Consider the following 22482-nt stretch of genomic DNA (forward strand, 5'->3'; position numbering starts at 1 on the left):
AAAGCACATACTGGCAATGCTGTCAAAACCCAAAGAACATGTTCTATGTAAAATTAAGCAGCACTAGCTCTGATGCTGGGAGGGATTGGGGGCAGGAGGAGAAGGGGACGACCGAGGATGAGATGGCTGGATGGCATCACTGACTCGATGGACGTGAGTCTGAGTGAACTCCGGGAGTTGGTGATGGACAGGGAGGCCTGGCGTGCTGCAATTCATGGGGTTGCAAAGAGTCGGACATGACTGAGCGACTGAACTGAACTGAACTGAGCACAGATCTATTCCTATTCAGCAAATGAACCAAATAATAGCCTTTTCCCAGCTCCTTTCTTCCTCTTACTGAGCAGGAAAGACATAACAAAGTCAGAGTCATGGGGGTCACCCACAGAGATGTTATGGGGAGGGAGGTGGGAGGGGGTTTCATGTTTGGGAACACATGTAAGAATTAAAGATTTTAAAATTTAATAAAAAAAATAAAAATAAAAATAAAAAAAAAAACAAAGTCAGAGTCAGGTTACCAACCCAACTGTCTCCTTATGTCAGGAATTCTAAACGGGTCAGTTCACCAACAAGTGTATTTTGCATTGTTGAACTTAGCTGTTTGATATTGGAATACATTCTTAAATAATGTGCATCATTTTAATGCACATTTCTTGCTCTATGTTTTTTTGCTAATGACTTATTACTTGCTGTGTATTTTATATTTATTTTAGACTAGGGAAATAACGTTAGACAAAAAGCAATTGGAGTGATCTTCTTATTCAAATTCAAAATGGGTCATAAAGTAATGGAGACAACTCGCAACATCAACAACACATTTGGCCCAGGAACTGCTAACATATGTACAGTGCATTGGAGGTCCAAGAAGTTTTGCAAAGGAGATGACAGCCTTGAAGATGAAGATCTCAGTGGCCAGCCATTGGAAGCTGACAACAACCAATTGAGAGGATCATCAAAGCTGATCCTCTTACAACTACACAAGGAGTTGCCTAAGAACTCAAGGTAGACCGTTCTATGGTCATTCAGCATTTGAAGCAAATTGGAAAGATGAAAAATCTCGATAAGTGGGTGCCTCATGAGCTGACCACAAATTTTAAAAAAAATCATCATTCTGAAGTGTCGTCTTCTCTTATCCTATGCAATGACAATGAACCATTTCTCCATCGGATTATGATGTGAGATGAAATTGGATTTTATATGACAACCAGCAACAACCAGCTCAGTGGCTGGACCGAGAAGCTTCAAGGCACTTCCCAAAGCAAAACTTGCACCCCAAAAAAGTCATGGTTATTCTCTGGTGGTCTGCTCCTGATCTAATCCACTACAACTTTCTGAATTCCAGCGAAACCATTATATCTGAGAAGTATGCTCAGCAAATCGATGAGATGCTCGAAAAGCTGCAACACCTGCAGCTGGCATTGGTTGACAGAAGGGGCCCGATTCTTCTCCCAACAACACTCAACTGCACATTGCACAATTAACATTCACTTCAAAAGTTGAATGAATTGGGCTACAAAGTTTTGCCTCCTCCACCATACTCACCTGACCTCTCAACAACCAACTACCACTTCTTCAAGCATCTTGACAACTTTCTGTCGGGAAAATGCTTCCACAACCAGCAGGAGGCAGAAAATGCTTTTCAAGAGTTCATCTAACCCAAAGCATGGATTTTTACGCTATAGGAATAAACAAACTTATTTCTCACTGGTAAAAATGTGTTGATTGTAATGGTTTCTATTTTGATTAATAAAGATGTGTTTGAGCCTAGTTATAATGATTTAAAATTCATGGTCCAAAACAGCAATTACTTTTCCATCAACCTAATAACACAGTAACCAAATGGCTACAATGCCAAACTGAGGAATGAAGATGGCCTAACACCAAATGAATGACCACATAGTATTGAAGTAGAGAACCCCATTCAATGTACTGATGTGAACAGTGAGGGCATGGTTCTCTGAGATGCCACCTACCAGTCATTCATCAGCACTATATGCACAGTTAGACCATGCCACCAAACTCATGTATTACCAACAGCTTGCAGCAACCAGAAACCTAAGAGGCCTAGCTTGTTTTGTAACATGGATAACTCAAGTAAAGAACAACTAATGGGACTTCCCTGGCACTACAGTGGATAAGAATCCACCTGCCAATGCAGGGAACTCAGATTTGATCCCTGGTCTGTAAAGATTCCACATGCTTTGGAGCAGCTGAGCTCATGTGCCACAATTACGGAGCCTGCACTCTAGAACCTGCGAGCTCCAAGTACTGAAGCCCCTACACCTGGGAGCCTGTGCTCTGCAACAAGAGAAGCCAACTCAGTGAAAAGCCCACACATCAGAAGGAAGAGTAGCCCACATTCGCCATAACTAGAGACAGCCCATGCACAGGAACAAAGACCCATTGCAGCCAGAAACAAAGAAGGAACAATTTATGATCAGAAAACCAATGTTGGGACTTCAGTATAATTTTTAATAAGTGAATAATGCCATTAAGAAATTAATGTATATTAAGCCTCATCTAAGACAGAAAGCATGGAGCAATTGTAGCTATACTTCTTTCACCTCCTGTCAGTGAAGATAAAGGTCTGTGAACAATAGAGAATCTGCCAAACTCTGTATGTCTAAAGTGTGCAAAAGCCTTTAAGTTAAGGAGAATAGGTACTTGTTCTGACAAGTGCAGATATTCTGGCTGTGTTTATTAAACAAGGGTAAACATCTGAATGTAAAGTAAAAAATCATCTAGATGGCTTGTTTGCTTCCAAAATTTAGCTGTTTGGAAACATCCAAAAATAGTTAGAAATGCCTGGCAGACTCCTAAGGTTTTTTTCACGTGACTTTGGAATGCAACAGATTTGTGGACTTTTACTGGACTTTTAAACCTTTTCAGGAAACCATCATGTCTCATATTTGTTGAAAACCCAGGACTAGAACATTAATTCATATTCAATAAATGTTAAATGACTGAATGAATAAGAATGCTGAAGGATTCCAAGGATGCCACTATCTATCATAAGAAATAAGGTGAGTTCTCTCAAAATGAAAATACATTGACAAAAAGATATGTACAAGAATATTTAGAGCACCTTTATTCACAATGGCCCCAAAATGGAAACACTCAAATATCCATCAACTGGAGAATGGATAAACAAATTATGATACAGTCATGCAATGGACTATTACTCAGCAATATAAAAGATTACACATGGCTGAATGGCAAAAACATAATTAAGCTACAGAACACAGACAGAAAAGAGTACATACTATATGATTCTACTTATGTAATATTTAAGAACAGACAACGATGGTGATAAAATTCAGGAAGTTGCAGGGGGTGGGTGTTGGTAGGTACAGGGTAATTGACTGTGCAGGTGGATGAACAAATTCTTTGGTGGGTTCAGGTGGGTTACATAGGTGGCTATATTATTGCTGAAATTCACCAAGCAAAACACCTGAGATCTGTGAATATTATTGTACGTTAAGGATGAAAGTGAAAGAGGAGAGTGAAAAAGTTGGCTTAAAGCTCAACATTCAGAAAACAAAGATTATGGCGTCTGGTCCCATCACTTCATGGCAAATAGATGGGGAAATGGGAAACAGCGTCAGACTTTATTTTGGGGGGCTCCAAAATCACTGCAGCAGTTGGTGACTACAGCCATGAAATTAAAAGATGCTTACTCCTTGGAAGAAAAGTTATGACCAACCTAGACAGCATATTAAAAAGCAGAGACATCACTTTGTCAACAAAGGTCTGTCTAGTCAAGGCTATGGTTTTTCCAGTGGTCATGTATGGATGTGAGAGCTGGACTGTGAAGAAAGCTGAGCACTGAAGAATTGATGCTTTTGAACTGTGGTGCTGGAGAAGACTCTTGCAAGTCCCTTGGACTTCAAGGAGATCCAACCAGTCCATCCTAAAGGAGACCAGTCCTGGGTGTTCACTGGAAGAACTGATGCTGAGGCTGAAACTCCAATACTTTGGCCACCTCATGCGAAGAGTTGACTCATTGGAAAAGACCCTGATGTTGGGAGGGATTGGGGGCAGGAGGAGAAGGGACAACAGAGGATGAGATGGCTGGATGGCATCACCGACTCGATGCACATGAGTTTGAGTGAACTCCGGGAGTTGGTGATGGACAGGGAGGCCTGGCGTGCTGCGATTCATGGGGTCACAGAGTCAGACACGACTGAGCAACTGAACTGAACTGAACTGAAGGATAAATCTATTTTTAAAATTGTTTTAAAGCAAAGGTGAGATCTGATGGGAGTAACCACCATCTTATCGTCTAGGCTCCAATAATCACTATCCTCAGGCACTCTTTTCATCAAGCTACCTCTACACTCAAGAATCCAAAATGACTTATTACTTGTCCTGTCAAATCCATATCTTTATTATCTCCTCCATACAAAACTTCCTCCATTAACTTCTCCCACTTCCCACCCTACCACTGGTATCTGCTCACTGTCCCATGCAGATAATTTGCTTTTTCCTACCTGAATCTCCTTGTGTCCTTACCTGGTACTCAAGTTCTCTCTGCCCTTCAAATTCGAGCCTCCTTCAGAGTGGAATTCTTGGTTAATTCTAGTCAATTTGAGCACCCTATGTTCTCTCAACTCTTATATTCATTTATTGGATAATATGATATATGCTGCTACTAAGTCACTTCAGTCGTGTCCAACTCTGTGCGACCCCATAGGCCCACCAGGCTCCCCCCTCCCTGGGATTCTCCAGGCAAGAACACTGGAGTGGGAATATACCCCAATTTTAATAAAATGTGCAGAGACTGTGGCTAGGGATCCCTTTATATTTCTCTGCTAAATCCACTTCAGAACCAGCATCAACGGGCCAGCTTACATGGTATCCAGACAAGGGCAAATAGCTGTTTAACCAAGGACCAATGAGAATCCTATAGAAGGGAGCTCTGAGGCCCTTCAGGGGCCTAGGTGGGCTGTTGGCCTTTCCTCTTTCAAGCAAACAGTTCAACAAGGAAGGATCTGGTCCCCACTGAGACAGCAAGTGGCTGAGAACAAGGTTGTATTCTTTTTCTGCTCAGCCTTCCCTCTTTAACTAGCGAGGAAAAGACCAGCACTGCTCTGAGCGGGGCAGAGCCAGTTTCCAGAGCTCAGATTTCCATAGTGCTAAAAGGACCTGATCCGGAAGGAGTAAAAGGGTGGCGGGAGCATTTAAGGCCAAGCGGCACTCAAGCCTCTTCCCTTAGATTTACACCCAACACGTATGCAGGAAAGCGAATTACAAACACAGACGCTCAAAACCAGATATACACGTGCACGCCCAGCCCTACAGAAGCAGACGCGCATGTCCGCTAACCCGCGTGGACCTACTTAGTTTTCTCTGCTATAGATGCCTCCCATTCCACCACCGCTCGGCCCAGCCTGGCTTCTCCTATCCTGGCACTGGGGAGGTTTACCAGCCCCGACTCTGCCAGGTCTGAGAAGACTGTTTCTCTATCCGGGGGGTGGTGGGGTGGGGGCGGGAATGGCCTGTAAGGGAGGTCCTTTCCTCCAGGGCGGAAGCAGCGCGCTCTAGCCGGGCGGACTTAGCTCTTGTCCTGGGAACATCTGGAGGCGGCTGGGAGGGGGGCTGGGAGGGGCGCGCATCCAGGGTGAACGTGGATTGGCTACGCGGGAGGGGGAGGCGGGGTCTGAGCGAGGGGCGGGGTTCACTGGCCCCTTTAAAGCCTTGACATCAAGAGGCGGCCCCAGCACCCCCCCCTTTTCTCTGCCCCCCGCCCCAGAGCCGCGGCCATGGACCCGGCGGATCAGGCCTGCCCTGGCCCAGCTCAGCACCTGATTTTGGTGAGTTCTGGGCCCACTTGCAATTTAAAGGGCGGCGAGTGAAGGGTCTGTAAGCCCCGGGCCGAGGGTGGGAGGTATGGAGGGTAAGACTCTCGTGGCAGCCTTGGGTCGGAGAGGGCGGCGCAGCTTCCTGCCGGACCTCGCTGCCGTCCCCTCGCGCTAGCCGCACTCACCCCGGGGGGACCAGCCGCGACTCTGTCCACCCCCACCCCACGCCCTCCCGCCCCCCGCGCCATCCTCGCGCACACTCCGTGGCCCCGGAAGGGAAACTTTGCAGAGAGGGGGATGTTCCGGGGGGCCGGTCTCCCTCCCCCTTTAAAAGCTCTGACCTTGCCCCAGCTGCGCACCCCACCCCACCAGCATCCCACCGCCCGGGTGCCGCTTAGCGGTGCCAGGTTGTTCCTGGGGGGAGACTCCCCAAAGCGCAGGCGCGGAGAGGAGCCTCGGGCTCCTCTACTCACTCCTTGCAGTCCCAGTGGCCTGGGGCGGTGGGGCGTGGGGGAGGTGGGGAGAGGCGGAGAGCTCGGGGTCTCCCGGAACGACTCTTCGGTGGCTTTGAGGGGCTGCGGAAAGGAGAAAGGGAGCTGGGCAGGCTGAACACTAAAGAGGCTGAGGAAGGGAGAAGGGCTGGGCAGGGAGTGGAGCCAGGGCAGCGCCTGCAGGAAAGGCTCTCTGGGTCCTGGCTGCGGTGCCAGAAGAATGCAGAGAATTTATCTGTGCCCGACACTCCCCTGGCCTAGACCGACTAGAAAAGCGACTGTCTGAACCCCAGTCTCGGTCTCCTGATCCTGGGCCCAAGGCCCCGCGGTCTCTCCGGCCCTGGCGCTGCCCCAAGGGCACGGAGGACCCTTATCTCCCACAGGCCTAGTTTTCCAGGTGTCTCAGCGCTATCCACTAGCCTATCCAGCTGGTACTTCTTAAACGCCGGCCTTCCTGAGAAGCCAGGGGTCTTAGGCTGCCGCTTTGCCTGGCTGTAAAGGCAGAGCTTCTATTCCCTTCTTACCACTGCTCTCCCTCCCCCCACGGGTCCTCCTGCTTAAGCACAATTGTCCGCCAGGGATAGCAGTGGAAACAGATGCCTGGAACACGTGTGGTCCTAGAGGAGGGGTAGCGAAGGGTCAGAGTCTGACGGCTCAGTGGACAGTGTGTGTGCTCCGTAGGTCAGTGATGTCCGATTCTTTGCAACCCCATGGACTGCAGCCCGCCAGGCTCCTCTGTCCCTGGGGACTCCCCAGGCAAGACTACTGGAGTGGGTTGCCATGCTCTTCTCCAGGGGATCTCCCCAACCCAGGGATCAAACCCAGGTCTCCCCGATTGCTCGCGGTGGACGGTACTTTGGGGGAAATGAACCTAACCCAATAGCCCGGTTGCAGACCCTCTCTTGCAAGACATGCCAGATGACTGGGAGACTCCTTGTCTTTCAAGAAAGGAGATAACACAATTCACTTCTCATATTGGGTCCCTGACCTTCTGAAAACAACCTGGGGTTAGTGGGTTTCTTACCTCAGAGAAACACTTGCATCCCTGTTTGAGGAGATATTCCCATGTAGTTCAACTTTGTTTTCAGTCTGTGGTCTGTGCATGAAGTGGTATGAGCCCTCCAGCTTCTCTCCAGGTCAGGCCTTTGGAGGATGGTGAGAACCTGAAGGGGGAGATGGCCTGGGCTGCAGGGAAGAAGGCCCTTCTACAACAGGCAAATGGAAACCAAAGTGTGTGAGGATCAAACTGCTATCACTGTGAACTGGGAGTCAGAAGCTCTGGTGCCTGCCTTTTGTAGGTTGCTGTGTGACCTTAACCAAAGTGGTTTGCCTCCCTGGTGTTCCTTTCCCGTATGTGAAATCCAGCAGTTGGACTAGAAAGCTCTACCATTCCTTTCCACGTTTTGACATTGTGTGGTTTCACTGATGAGTGAAGTTGGAGGGGAGGAAGGTCCTCCAGCAGGGTAGCTAAGTTTGGAGAGATAAATTGCTTAGGATTAGAACCTTGGGTTGGAGGGGTGCAGACTCCCTTATCCTGCCTAAGAATAGCCACTGCCCTGCTCACCCCTGGTTCCTTGGAGTATGAACTCTTGCTGGCTAGGATTTGGCCCACCCATCAAGGCCTCTGGTGAGACACCCTGGCAGGCCAGTCTTTGAGCTCAGCCTTTGGGGAGGGGTTGAGGAAGGAGAAGGCAGCCAAGGGCCAGCAGGGTAAGCAGATTCCCAGGAGACAGTTTGCATCTCAGCTGTTGGGACTTGTTTTAGGATCCGAGCCAGGGACTACAGCACACTCTTCCACTCTCTTATGGGAAGAGGGCAAGGAGAGCCCCACTGCTGTTGCCTAGCCTGGCCCCACTCACTACACCTCTGTACTCACCACCCCCAGCTCCCAGCCACCCTCCCAGACCCTGCCACACCAGCCCAGCAGCAGCAGAGAGAGGCTGCCCCAACCCCACCTTGCCTGGACTCCTTCCCTCCGCGGGGTAGAGCTTGCTCAGGAGTCAGGCTCTCCAGGTTGGGACTTGCTCTCTAGCTCAAGAGCCAAAGGCCTTCACGTTCTCCTTGTTTGTTTTCAGCCTTTGGTCTCCGGGTGCTGAGGGGGATAGCAGAGGAGATGCGGTGGGCAGAGAGGCCATGGGGCCAGCGGCGCGTGGAGCACATTCTCCTGCACTGCTCTTCCCTCTGCCCGCTCCCCAGGAGCCCTCTTCCCCGGGCCTTGCTGCCCACGGGAGGGAAGCTACAGCAGAGGGTGTTGAGGTTAGACCCCCCTGAGGAAGCCTTCCTCACTGCTAGGAGCCCCTGGGATGCAGAATGGAAGCTCCCAGGAAGGTCAGTTTCCCAGAAAGTAGCTAATGGTGGAGTCCCTGTCAGAGTGAAGGATGCGGCTGTTGCTAGGCAGAGGCTGCTGTTTCCTCTTGGGGTGTGGCTCTGAGGCTGGCCAGCCAGAGGCCCCGTTAGAAGCAGGAGAAAGTACTCTTGCCTCACAGCCGAAGAGGGGTCCCCGGCCCCCTCAGCCTTGGGTCACCAGAAGCACATCTCTCAGGACAAATGCGGCTTCTGCCCCTGCCTCCCCGGCTCCTCCCCTGATTCACCACTACTACACTGTCTGCTTTGACAGTCCTCTCCCAAACCTGGCAGGCTCCTTCAGCCCTCAGTCTGGCTGCACTAATGGACTGATTGGATTTTCTATACTTGGGAGTTTAGGATTTCTGATTGAACATGCAAATTTATGTAAATCAATCTGGGATCTGCCACAGCATCAAAACAACATAGAGTCACAGGCTGGAAGGAATCCTAGAGACAGTCTAGTCCAACGCCCTCGTGTTAAAAATGGGGAAACTGAAAAGAAAAAAAAAAAAAAAGGAGGTGCAGTGAAATCTAGAGGGGGAAGTGATTCATACAGTGGCGAGTGTCAGAAGCAGGGCTCCTGACTCTGGTCTGCTGTTTTACGTTGTACCATTTGCCTTAAATTTCTTGTGCATGAAGGGGCCAGGCCAGATTTAAAGCAGAGAGGGCAGTTCTTGAAGCTGAGATTGTGGAGACCTAAGCCCTTAGTGGGTCAGAGTTTTATCTCAGGGTCCCCCATGGGCTCTGGTCAGCTCTGTTAACATGCTGAAGAAAAACAACTTCAAATTCTTTAGAGTAGCACCCTTAATATTTTTCCCCAGGCTCTGCCCTGGAGGGTTGGAAGACAAGGTCTTTCATTGGTTGCTGCCTGGTTTGATACTTATGGTTCCCCAGAGCTGAGATTCTGTCTGTTCCCAGCATCTCTCACGGTACCAAGCACGTAGTAAGCTGCAATGCCCTCCATCTTTTTGTTGTTGTTGTTAAGATTTTTTTTTTATATGGACCATTTTTAAAGTCTTTATTGAATTTGTTGCAACATCGCTTTTTTTATTTATGTTCTGGTTTTTTGGCCCATGTGGAATCCTAGCTCCCTGGTTTGAACCCACACCCCTCTACACTGGAAGGCGAAGTCTACACTACTGGACCCCCAGGGAAATCCTCAGAGCCTCACCTTTCTATTTCCATGCACATTCCAGTGTCTGCTGTTTCCCCCCGTGGCTACAGTGGGAAAATACCTTTGGTCTTCTATGATTCTCTGCCCACTCTCCTCGAGGTACAGACCAGCTGAGCCTCCTTGTGGATTTCTGAAGCAGTGACCAACTAAGCAGGCTTTGCTGTAGGAAAAATCTCATTTTTAAGATCAGTGCCAAAGGTGTGTGGGGGCTGCAGAGATGGGCTTGGATCCCAAAGAAGCAGTCTCCACACTTGAGATGATTTTGATCTGATCTAGCCAGTCGGCTGCCAGGTGCCCCCTGCTCCCACTTCATGGACTGGGTCTGTGGTGTGGTGCTGTTTGGAGAGCTGAGCCCTCACTTACCCCACAGTGGCTGTGTACATTGCAGAGATGATGCTTTGGAGAGTAATGTGTTCTGACTCAAGATCAAAACCCCAGACTCCCTGCCAAGGCTACCACCAGGCTCTGCTGTAGTCTGGGGAGGGGGCTTGGGACATATTTGGGGTCTTCCTCACCTTCCCCCCAAACTCAAGTCTGGCCGCCTCTGAAAGAAGCACCCTTGTCTTCAGCACCGTCCCAAAACACGGCAGGTACAGGGCGGGCACCTCTGGTTCTTCACTGCACAGTGGCCCTCGGCATCCTATATCCTTAGCTCCCTGTAAGAGAAGTCTTTCTCCCTGGGCCTCAGTTTCCCAGTCTGTTGCTGATGGATTAATAAGACATCATCTTTGGGGTGTGGCACCTGCTTGATAATTACCATCTTCGCTTCTCTGGGAGTTACACAGATGAAAGAGGCCCAGGGAGGCCAGCTTGTTATTAAGGTGAATTATCATTGCTGTTAGTCCTGATTTCTAAAAATCCAGCAGCTGCTGAGACGAGCCCAGTAGGCACAGCTCCCTGAACCTTACGCTGGTCCATAAGCTCTGGGAGTTCTCCAAGACTCACTGAGCTTTTTTTTTTAAGTATAGGTATTTTGAAAGGAGAAACACCCCATTGTGCTGCTCATGCTGTTGCCTGAAAGGCTGAGTACCGCTTGGGGTGCTGGTCTGCAGTTCTCTCTAATGCAGGGCTTGAAGTGGTCCCTCCCTGCAGACCCTCTGGGTAAGAGAGTGGTGAGGTCTTTCCTAGAGGAGAATGTGAGGGGCCCTGCAGCTCCTGGGGTGTGGCGCTGGAGTCCTCGGCAGCCGCAGTTCCCAGGGGCTGATTCATTTCATCCCCAGCTGGCTTGATGTGGGGGCTGTAATTGGCCCTTTTGCATGAGGATCTGTTGAGACACCCCCAGAACTTGCCCTCGGAAGCCCTAGGCACTTTCAGGAGCCCTTTACCCCACTTTACCCCCACCTGCCCCAAACATTCCCCTTGCCCAAACTCCTACCTCTGCCCTTGGCCAACCTTACCCCTTTCCCAGGAATGAGAATGAACCCAGCTCTTGGCTAGGCGGAAGTGGCCCTAATTTAACTTCTGAATAGTTTGTTGCTACCAAGGCACACCACAGCCGACGGCTGGGAGGGCCTCTCCCCAAACTTGCGGAGACACTGCTGGGAAGAAAGGGGAGAGAAGAAACTGGTGTGCCTTGGCCAGACCCCACACTCCCCCGTGGAGACCTCTTCACCCCTCCCTCGTCCCTGGGGCCTGGTCCTTACTTCCTAACATGAGAAGAGAATAGGTGGCCCTACCCGGGAGGGGCATTAGAAATCACATGGTAAAAAAAAAAAAAAAAAAGAAATCACATGGTCAAGTGTTATTCCTTCTAACAGTTTTTTTTAAAGTTTATATTCTTTTTTTCACTAGATTTTTTTTTAATCGAAAAATCCAAATGATACAAAAAGGCATATATTGAGAAATCTCGCTCCGACCTCCACCCTCTTCTTCCTCCATGTGGTGGTGTACGTGCTCAATCACATCCAACTCTTTGTAACCCCGTGGACTGTAGCTCCTGCAGGCAAGAATACTGGAGTGGGTTGCCATTGCCTTCTCTAGGAGATCTTCCTGACCCAGGGGTCAAACCTGGGTCTCTTGAGTCTCCTGCACTGGCAGGCGGATTCTTTACCACTGTGTCATCTCCCCCCATAGATGATCACTTCTTAATTTCTCTGTTTCTTTTCGGTTGTTCTGGGCTTTTGTTGCTGCGAGGGCTTCTCTCTAGTTGCAGCGGTTTCTCTTGTTGTGGCTGGTAGCCTCTGGAGCGTGCAGGCTTCGGTGGTTGCAGCACGTGGATTCAGTAGTTTTGGCGCACGGCTTCGTTGCCCCACAGCATGTGGGATATTAGTTTTCTGGGCCAGAAATCGAACCTGTGTCCCCTGCCTTGGCAGGCAGATTCTCAACCACTGGACCACCAGGGAAGTCCCATTAATTTCTTACATATCCCCCATCTTTTAATAGAAAACCAAATACGAATATCCTTTTTTCCCCCTTTACCCAAAGATAGCAGGTAGTGTGTACTATTTTCATCTGTTACCTGTTGGCAATATTTGTTTGTAGAGCATTTTCTTCTGCCACCATACTGGGTCTCTGATTTCTGTCCGTTAGCACCCACCTCAGGGTCCCCCAGTCAACCCCAGGCCAGGAGCAGGGTTCATTTATCTTTGTATACCCGACTTCATTCAGATGCCAAAACCAGCCTCTCAGGAATGCTCAAGCTCCAGGCAGCTCTTACTAGGTGTTCAGTGTGATGCCAGACTCCGGGGGTACAGTGGGGATCCCAGAAGTCCGCTTTAATCAAAAATTAAGCAGTTATAGAATTAAAGCTGTGATGGAGGCTGCAAAGAAAGGACAAGTATTGTCAGACCAGATAGAGGCCCAATCCACCTTGGTGTGCGGTGGGATGTGTGTATATTGGGGGCAGGCACGTGGCATAGCACAGAGCTGGGGCAGGGTTCTGGGACCAGCACTGCAGAAATGGTCCCATGTGACCTGGAAAGCTGGGTTTTTCAACTTGACTTCGGTTGTGCTCCTCTGCCCACTCCCCCAATCTGTGGACTGTCCGGGACCCCTTAAGTTTTACTGTGTCTCAGACAAGAGACCATCTTTTCTTGGCAGATGGTGTCAAAAATGCCTCCTGCCTGCCCCCTCCACCCCATTACCTTCAGTTTCCCCAGCTCTGGGGCTGTGAGCTCCTGAAGCTAGAGCCTTCCTTTCCACTTCAGGCTGAGGGGAAGTTGGGGGGTGTTTGCCTCTCACTTCCTCTGCAGACGGCACCTCACTTCCTGTCCCCGGGGCTAGAAGGAAGCTCAAGCTCTTGGCTTTGCTGTCCCTTCCTCTCTACCCGCCTTGCTTTCCTGGGAAGCCCACGGGGCCCATAGGAGGAGGGCAGCATCCAAGCCAAGGGTTTCTCCCTAACGGTCTTGCCAAGCTCCTCACCCACACATATCCCCACCTCACACAAGGGGACCTCTCAGCTGCAGTCCATTTCCAGGCGTGACCTCATCCTTCTCTTCTGTGCCCTGTGGGAAGAGAGGAGTCAGAGTTCACCCCATTTTACAGATAAGAAAACTGAGTCGGGGTGGTTCTAGGCTTCACCTAGGGGCATGCAGTATGCCTGAGCCAGGTCAGAATCCAGGAAGCCTGGCTTATATTTATGGGCATGGATGAGCGGGGCCTGTGGGTGAACAGAGCTACTTCTCCCTGAGCTGAGCTGGCAGCTTAGGAGGTCACCCATGGGCCCTGGCCAGATGGCACCCACTGAGTCGACACTAAAGCTGCCTGGGTGCGGAAGGCACTTGATTGGCCGGAGGCTGTTCCCTTTGAAGAAAGAAGCTAGGATATGGGGCTTGGGGGTGTGAGCACTAGAGGCCGGGTATGGAGGCTAGCAGAGTATATGCCTATCTCTTCAGGGCCTGCCGTGCAGCCTGAGCACCAACAGGCTGTGTGGCCTTCCAGGCCCTTTTTTCTCGGGTCTGAGAGCAGATCACCGAAGTTCCAGTTGTCAGCTCTTCCGTCATCTCCAGGAGCCTTTCTGCCTTGGTTCCTCCTGGGGGACCCAGCATATGCCTCTGGTTACATCCAGGTTGTTGTAAAGATGCTGACTATCCTATTCGGTCAGGGGATAGGAGAGGAGTTAGTAACTAGCATGGACCAGGGGAGCAGGAAACACTCACCTTCAAACGCCCTTCAGTCCAGCTGCACTGAGTCACTGTTTCCATGCACACCCAGAGATTTCTGCCTCCTGCTGCCTCGAATGACCCCCTTCCCTTTTCTTGTACCTAAACCCTATTTATAAAGTTCACTAGATGCCTCCAATTCTGAAAAACTGTTCCAGCTCCAACCTAATATTTCTCTTAAAGTTCTCCAAAGACTTCTCTTATGGAACCTCCTTCATAGTACAGCTATCTACCTGCATGGCTTACATCCCCGACTAGTCTGAAAGCTCCAGGAAGTCTGAGAAGAGGGGACCCATCTCTAAATTGCCCCCCAGTACCCAGCATTGTACCTCCTAATCTGCAGAGTGGATAGATGAGTCCCTTTTTCAGAGGGCATCGCTGAGACCTGGGCAAAGGTTGAGAGCTTGGCAGAGATCATATCAGTGTCCGGGGCAAATCTGAAAATGTCCTCTCTCACTTTGCCATGTGTTTTGTCATATGGGACTTTCAGAAGCGCTTGGCGGGGTGGGGGCGGGGGACGGAGAGGGCAGGGTCACTGGAAATCTTTAAGGAAACATGATGAATCCTCACCTTCTTTCTGGTCTTGAAAGGAGATCACCAAATTCAGGGCCTCGGTGCCAGGAAGTGGCGGGGAGAACAGAAGTTTCAGTGTAAGCAGGGTCCCTCCTCAAGGAGCTCCCCTTCTAACAGCATGGAAGTTGCCCCTTCACAGAGAAGTACTGGAGAACAGGATGCATTGCAGTTTGAAATACTGATCCTGCAGGAGGCACTTGAAGATGAGAGATCAGTGGGGGCCTCGTCAGCCCAGGACAGCTTTTCAGAAGAATGTTGCTCTGGGGCCAGCCCAGGTCAGGGCTTCCAGGGCCGCTTTGAGTGCTTTCATCTGTCCCCAAAGCTAGGAGGTCATGGGAAGATTTGACGTGAAAGGGACACAATCAGATTTACAGTTTTAGAAAGAAGATTGCTCTGCTAGAAAAAGAGATTGTGGCAGGGAAAATGCAAGATAAGCCTGGGACATCTTCTATACCAGAAAGTAAGCAAATGTTAAAAATATGTCTTTGGGGGCTATGAGGGCTCTTTGTTGTGGACTGCAAGCTTCTCTAGTTGTGCCGCATGGCTTAGTTCCCTGACCAGGGATCAAACCTGCATCCTGTGCATTGGAAGGCAGATTCTTAACCAGTGGACCTTCAGGAAAGGCCCAGTTTTTTTTTTTTTTAATGAAAGCATATTGAAAGGACACAGGAACCAACCTGAAAGAATGGCCAAAGCTGGCATTTAAGCAGTAAAAATAAGTGGTAATGATAATATTAAGATTATAATCCAAAGAATAAAATAATGCATACTGTGAGTCCATATGATACAAATATGTAATTAAGTAAATAAATGGGAGTGAAGAGACAGCTTTTCCTTACAGAAAACTTCTAATTAATAAATTACAAGGAATGAGAGAAATCAAAAATTATCTTTAGAGCACAATAGTAATTGCTGGAGGCGAGTTCCACTGATGAATCCTAAAATTAGTGGGTGAAAGTTTAAGCAGAAATAGGATTTTGCATGGTCACAAAGGGTTGCCCCCACCTAAATGTTTATTAATTACAAAAGAAGAATAGTCTTGTTATGATGCAAAGCCCACTGATAGATGCCACCTAACCAAGTGATCAAAGTTTAACATCGTTAGTAAGAAGACCTCTCAGCATCATGTATACATACCCCCTGATAGCATGTGCTGCAAAGGTCACATCACCTCTGTAATATTGTTTCCTAGAATCCATAACCCCAATCTCATTGGAGAAAACATCAAACCAACTCATATTAAGGAATATTCTCCAAAATACAGTTTCCTTCCAAAGTGTGAAGGTAATAGACAAAAACTGAGGAACTGTCTTCTATCATAGACTAAGGAGTCATGGTGATTAACCACAACATGGGATCCCGTACTGGGTCTTGGGATAGAATACCAGTGGAAAGGACATCAATGGAGAAACTCATAAGATCCAAATAAAGTCTGTTTCGTTTTGTTTTTAAGTCTTATTTATTTCTTTAGGGCTTCCTAGGTGGTGCTAATGGTAACTAACCTGCCTGCCAGTGTAGGAGGCTTAATAGACTCGAGTTCGATCCCTGGGTCAAGAAGATCCTTTGGAGGAGGGCATGGCAGCCCACTCTAGTTTCTTGCCTGGAGAATCCCTGTGGACAGAGGAGCCTGGTGGGCTACAGTCTGTAAGGTTGCCAAGAGTCTGACACAACTGGAGGGATGTAGCACACACATTCGTTTTTGGCTACGGTGGGTCTTCATTGCTTCGTTCTGGCTTTCTCTAGCTGCTGTGAGCAGGTCTGCTCTTCGTGGCTGGCTCGGGCTTCTTACTTCAGGGGCTTCTCTTGTTGCAGAGCACAGTTCTAGGGCTCGTGGTCTTCAGTAGTTGTGGTGCACAGGCTCTAAAGCACCAGCTCAGTAGTTGTGGCGCACAGGCTCTAAAGCACCAGCTCAGTAGTTGTGGTGCACAGGCTCTAAAGCACCAGCTCAGTAGTTGTGGTGCACAGACTTAGTTCCTCCGAGGCATGTGGGACCTTCCCAGACCTAGGATTGAACCTGTGTCTTCTGCATCGGCAGGGAGCTTCCTTACCACGGAGCCACCAGGGGAACTCCCGTTCCTTTTTTTTAAAGTGTACACATATGCTCAGTCACCAAGTTGTGTCTGACTCTTTGTGACCCCATGGACTGTAGCCTGCCAGACTCCTCCGTCCATGGGATTTTCCAGGCAAGAGGACTAGAGTGGGTTGCCATTCCCTCTTCCAGGGGATCTTCCTGACCCAGGGATCAAACCCACATCTCATGCATTGGCAGGCAGATTCTTTACCTCTCAGCCATCAGGAAAATGTTAACAAAGTATACACGCATATTCTCACAAATAAATAACAGAAGAGGAGGTGGAAGATGGCTGCAAAGGGAGAAATGTGGTAGACGAGGGAACAGTTGTCCAGGAGGAAGTGGTTACCATCAGGGCAGTGAAAAGACAACCACAGAACAGGAGAAAATATTTGCAAATCATATATCTGATAAGGGGCCTGTGTTCGGAATATATAAAGAATTCTGACAACTCGATGGCAAAAAAGACACATACCGCAATTAAACAACAGGCAAAGGGTCTGAATAGGCTTTTCTCCATGGAAGACATGCAAGTGGCCAATAAGCCCTTGAAAAGATGCTCAACATCATCAATCAAAGAAACAAATCAAAACCATAATGAGATATCATTTCACATTTACTAAGGTGACTTAGAATTAGGAAATCAGACAATAACGAGTGATGAGGACATGGAGAAATTGCACATCCCATCACACTGTTGATGGGACTCTCAAATGATGCATCCACTTTGGGAAACAGGCTGGCAGTTCTTCAAAAATTTAAACTTAAAGTCACTGTATGACTCAGCAGTCCCACTCCTAGGTGTATACCCATGAAAGCTTTCATCCATGTGAAACTATCACAGCAGTGCTTAGAGCAGCTTTGTGCATAATAGCCAAACAGTGGAAACAGCTCAAATGTCCATTAGTGGCTGAATAGATAAATTGTGGCATAGTCATACTGTGGAATATTATTTGGCCATAAAGAGGAATGTAGTACTGATACATGCTTCAACAGGGATGAACCTTGAAAACATGCAGAGGGCAAGAAGCCAGTCATGAAAGTCCACCTGTTATATGATTCCCTTCATATGAAATGTCCAGAACGGGGAAGCTGTAGAGACAGAAAATAGGTTAGTGGTTTCTTAGGTTTGGGCATGAGGGGATGGTAACTAAGGGGTAATGAAAATGTTCTCAAATTGACTATGGTCATGATCTATATATATATCTGTGAATATGGTTCAAACCCCTGAATTGTGAGTTGTGTGTGAGTTGAACTATGTCTCTAAGGTTTAAAAAAACAGTCCAGCAGGAAGTACCCACCAGAGAAGCACCTGAGAAAGCAGTGGAGACTGGAGATGCTGTAGGATTTAGCCTTGTGGCAGTTACTGAAGTTGGACCAGGTTGAGGAAAGAATGAGAAGGAAGGATGGCTTTTTTTTTTTTTTAAAGAAGTTTGGCTGTGAAAGGCAAAAGAGGGCAGTGTCTGGAAAAATGTCAAGGGGAAATCACTTTAAAGATGAAAGTACCTGAGAAGTTGTGAAGGTAGATGAGAAAGATCCATTCCGGAAGTAGACCCTGAAGTTGGGAAGGGTCTGGAACAGGAAGTCCTGGCCTTGCTGGGGGAAAGAGGAGGAGAGGAGGGACAGAGGATGGGAGGGTGGTGGCAGGAGGTTTCAGGGGTTTCCCCTCTGATGGCCAGTCCTCTGGGAAACTAGGGAAGATGGTAGACCAGAAGTATGAGGTGGTTGGCGAAGGTGTGAAGTAGCTGTTACAGACAATGAGAGAGCATCTCTAAGCCTCGGTAAGAGGGCTAGCAAGACTGCCCATCTGGCTTAGATCGCCTTCCTTTAGTGAAGAGAGAGTGAGAAATAATGTGAGCTAAAGCCTGGGGACAGGAGTATCCGGGCCTGTCCTTCCTTACTGGTAGCCTCTGGACTGGAAAGAAGCATTGACCTTGAATGCTAAAGTCAAGAGACCCAGGGAACTTCTACCTTCTCTGTCTAGTATAGTCGCCACCAGCTGCATATGGCTTTTTAAATTTAAAATTCCGTTCCTCCATTGGACCAGCCACATGGTCAAATGCTCAGTAGCCATATGTGGCTGGTGGCTACCATGTTTATTAAACAGCACAGAATTAACATTTTCATCATCACGATAAGTTCTCCTGGATAACATTGTTCTAAGAAAAGTGATTCTTTTCAAACTATTGAGTCTAAGGACCTCTCTGCACTCTTAAAAACTGAAGACCCCCCCAAAGAGCTTTGGTTCACATGGATTATACCTACTGACATTCACTGTCATATAAATTAGAACTGAGAGTTTTGAATATGTAATTCATTTTAAGGTAACAATAACCCATGCTAATATTTTATGAGAAATAATTATCTATTTTCCAAAACAAAAAATAGTGAAAAGAATGACATTGTTCTTCATTTTTGTAAATCTGTCGTGTCTGACTTAATTGGAGGCAGCTGGATTCTCATATCTGCTTCTGAATTCAGTCTGTCATGCTATCAGTTATCTTGTACTCTCTGGAAAATGTCACTGCCTACTCATGAGACAAAGAGAGTTAAAAAGGCAAATCATGTCTTAGTGATATTGTGAAAACAGTTTTGACCCTGTGTATTCCTTGAAAGGGCCTCAGGATCCCTGGACCTCACTTTGAGAACCACTGTTCTAGAACAGCCTCCACTTGGCATGAAAGAACTAATCCTTGAGAAACGGAGCGATCTGCCTAAAGTCACAGAGCAAATAAATTGCACTATTGGGACTATAAGCCAAACCATCTGGCCTGAGGCTTTTTCCAGTTCCCTTGGCCCGGCCAGGATTGGGCCTGCTGGACTTTTGGGAGTGGGGCTAGGCATCTTGGCTGCAGAGCCCCTGGCTTGTGGCCCTATAAATAAACCCATTGAGTCTGCTGGAGCCCCTTCTCTCCGCACCCTCAGCGGCTGCTTTTGTTGTTGGGTGATGCTGTGAACGGGGAACAGAAAGGATCTGGGGAGGAGAGACAAAGGGTATCAACATCTATAAGCCTTCTGGGCTCGCAACACCACTGCCCTTCCTCCTGCCCTGGCTGACCTACTGTCGGTTTGAAAGCACCTCCACCATGGTCTGGAGGTTCTTGGAGTGCCTGTGAGGAGGAAGTTGGAGGAGGGGTGCAGTGGGCCCCTTCCCCATGGACACTTGCCCCTCAGAAGGGCTGTTGTGTCCTGGGGCCAGTTGTCAGGAGGAGGGAAGGAAATTCTTGTTTGCCTCTGGCCCTGAGTGAGGGGGTGGGGGAGACCAATGGGGATCCTTGGGGCAGAGAGATGCTTTAGGCCAGAGGAAGGAGCCACTCTCAGACCGGGAATGCCCCCGGGGCCTCAGTCCTCACTGTGTTTTTTTCTTCCTACCCTCAACCCAGGGCAGATCTTGTCTGGAAAGGAGTGTTGCCGTGGGTGAAGAAGTTGCTGTTTACAAGTAGACTCCTGGGTGTGACGGGGATTCCAGAAAGCAGCTGGGGGATGGGGGGGAGCAGAGGGGGAAACGCTTGGATTACACGGACATTCTGTTAGTAAAGCCAACTCCGTCTCTGCCTTCCCACAGCTGCCCGCCCCTCCCCCACCCCCTGGCCCCTGGCTCTTTTCCCCTAGAGGACTCCAGGGGGGAACAGCTGGTCAGTGAGGGGCTCATCAGGGCCCAGAGGCCTTGGCGAAGGGCCAGGGTGAGGAGCCTAGAGGACCGGCTCGCTGCCATCTCTCTGGCCCCTTCCTCCCAAACCTGGACTCTGAGACTACAGAGGGGGGTCTTCTTGCCTGTGCCCTGGCGGGCTCCCCCTCCTTGATCTGGCTGCCTGAAAGGCCAGGACAGCCGTTTTGCAGGGCTGCCCAACATGCCTGACCAGGCTGAAGAGATGAGCGACCACCCAGGTTCGCTCAGTCACTGGGCGCACCTGCCCCTTCCCTGGGTTACCCAGAGAACCCCTGAGCAGCTGATCCCCCTTCGCAGTCTCTTCTGAAGGAGGGCCAGAGAGGCCCTGCTCTTCCTCTCCCCGCCTCCCCTCAGCACTGAGGTCACCTCCCTCTGAATCAGGCCTTTGTGGAGGGCGGGGTTGCCCGTTGGCAGTTCTGGCGGGAGAGCCTCCCCATTCAAGTTCAAGCTCCCACCCGCTGCAGCTCCATCCCTACTCAGCTGGGCCAGCGTCCTGTGTTCCACATCCATATCAGACACCCGGGATATGTTGTGGGGCCCCCAGAGGAATGCTTGAAAGCAGGGCCATCCCGAAAAACCCAGGCCAGGGGTTTTCCTGGGCTCCAGGTGGGGCTGAGCACAGAAGCCGTGAGTAGCAGTTGTGGGGCCTGAGGGTGGATGGGGGTGCTTGGCCCTGGGGAGGGGACCCCACTGACCCTGCAGGGAAAACCACTGGGGAACTGACCTGGATTGTTTGGTTTTGGTTTTTGTTTTTCTTCTCAAGAGATTTGGTTCGAAACCTCAGACTCTCAAGGGCCAAATTCCTAACTGGGCTCAGTTTGGGAGCTAGAGGTGGTATTATTGCTCTGGATCATAATTTTCCCCAGAGGAGGCTAAAGATGCAAGCTTTCAGTCTAGAGATCTTGAGACCAGACTCACAGCATGCGCCTCCCCAGCGCCAAGTTTAAATGCAGGCCTCTTCCGAGTGACTCAACAATCCGGGCTGACAGCTTCCTGCCCTCATCTTGTGGCCGTGCAGACGCACAGAAGGCCCAGCGTCCGGAGCTGGCCAGACCACTTGGGCTGAGGGCAGAAAACTTCTCCCCAAAGTGGGGCTGAGTCACAGCCCGCCTTCAGCCGACATGTCTGGAGCCTCTCCCAGGCCCTGCTCGGACCCGGACACTGACACCCTTGAGCTGTGTGCTCCCGTGGCTTGTCCCTTGGAGGGTCCTCCCCAGCTCACAGTGGGACTCAGGCCGCCCTGCCTTGGGATTCCCCGGGGCTCAGATCCGAGGGTGGTGGTGGTTGGCGTGTTGGGTCCCCACCCTCCTCAACACATACACAGGCCTCATGCCTGACCTGGATGGTTTTTCATTCATTCGTTTATTTATTTTAGCAAAAGATACCCTCTTAAACCACCTTCACCCTTAGTTTGGTTTCTGTGGTTGTGTGAAGAAAACAAACACTGGAGGTTTCTACCACTTTATCTTTCCCTTTTGTGGCCTCCGGACACAGCCCTGTTCATCCCTCTCCCCTCCTTCATCCTCCTGTTTTTTTCTCACCCTCCCAAGCACTCCCTTCCCCGCCCCTGCCCCTCTATTTCTGGAGGTGTCCACTGGGGACATAAGTGATGAGGAGGTTGAGGGGATGCTGGTGACCTGTGGGGACAGGCCTCTCCTAGAGCAGGGGGAGCCCCCGCCTGGCAAGAGGATGGTGGCCCGCGGATGAGTGACACGGGGTGGGCTGGAACTGGTTCTCTGAGGCCTGTTTTGGTTTTAACCCCTGTTTGTGTATGTGGGAAGGAGGCTTTTTCCTGATTTTTTTTCATTTCTTTTGAGGTCTGTCCATTTCTAAATATAGCAAGCATGATAATGTTATGAGCAAACAAAGTTATAACTCAATACATTTTTATGATGTTAAAATAACAAAGGACTTTAGATTGTGGTGGAGTGTCAAAAACAAGCATTGCACAGTTTCTCCTTTTTCTCTACTTTTCAGAAGCCCCCTTCCCATTGTTGTGCACAGGCCTGTTTTTTCTCCCTCCCCACTCCACCCCTGCCCAGAAAGAAGCCTTCTCCTCTTCCCTCCCTTTCTCTTTCTAGAGTATCAGGTGGAAGAGAGTGAGGGCTGGAGGGCTGCCAGGGAAGGGGTCGGAGAGGAGGAAGCCCCTACGGGCAGGGCAGAGGAGCAGCTCTTCAGATCTTCAGGAGCCCTCCTTTAAAGACCGCCAGGGAGAGGGACCTGGGACTTAGGGTCTGCTTCTAGGTGAACTGCCAGAGT

General features: G+C 49.4%; 1 protein-coding gene across 2 annotated transcripts in view; it reads left to right on the top strand.

Annotated features, from left to right (window-relative positions):
• The first annotated feature begins 5747 nt into the window (after positions 1 to 5747).
• Positions 5748 to 22482, top strand: part of NCKAP5L (NCK associated protein 5 like) — a 30710-nt gene continuing 13975 nt past the window's right edge. The window contains exon 1 of one of the 2 annotated variants that reach the window (XM_068970159.1): positions 5748 to 5810. The gene's annotated coding sequence lies outside the window, so the exon portion shown is untranslated. The remainder of the gene's footprint in view (positions 5811 to 22482) is intronic. The other variant, XM_068970160.1, reaches the window with a different exon arrangement.

This window comes from Capricornis sumatraensis, chromosome 4, assembly GCF_032405125.1.
Source record: "Capricornis sumatraensis isolate serow.1 chromosome 4, serow.2, whole genome shotgun sequence".
NCBI lineage: Eukaryota > Metazoa > Chordata > Mammalia > Artiodactyla > Bovidae > Capricornis > Capricornis sumatraensis.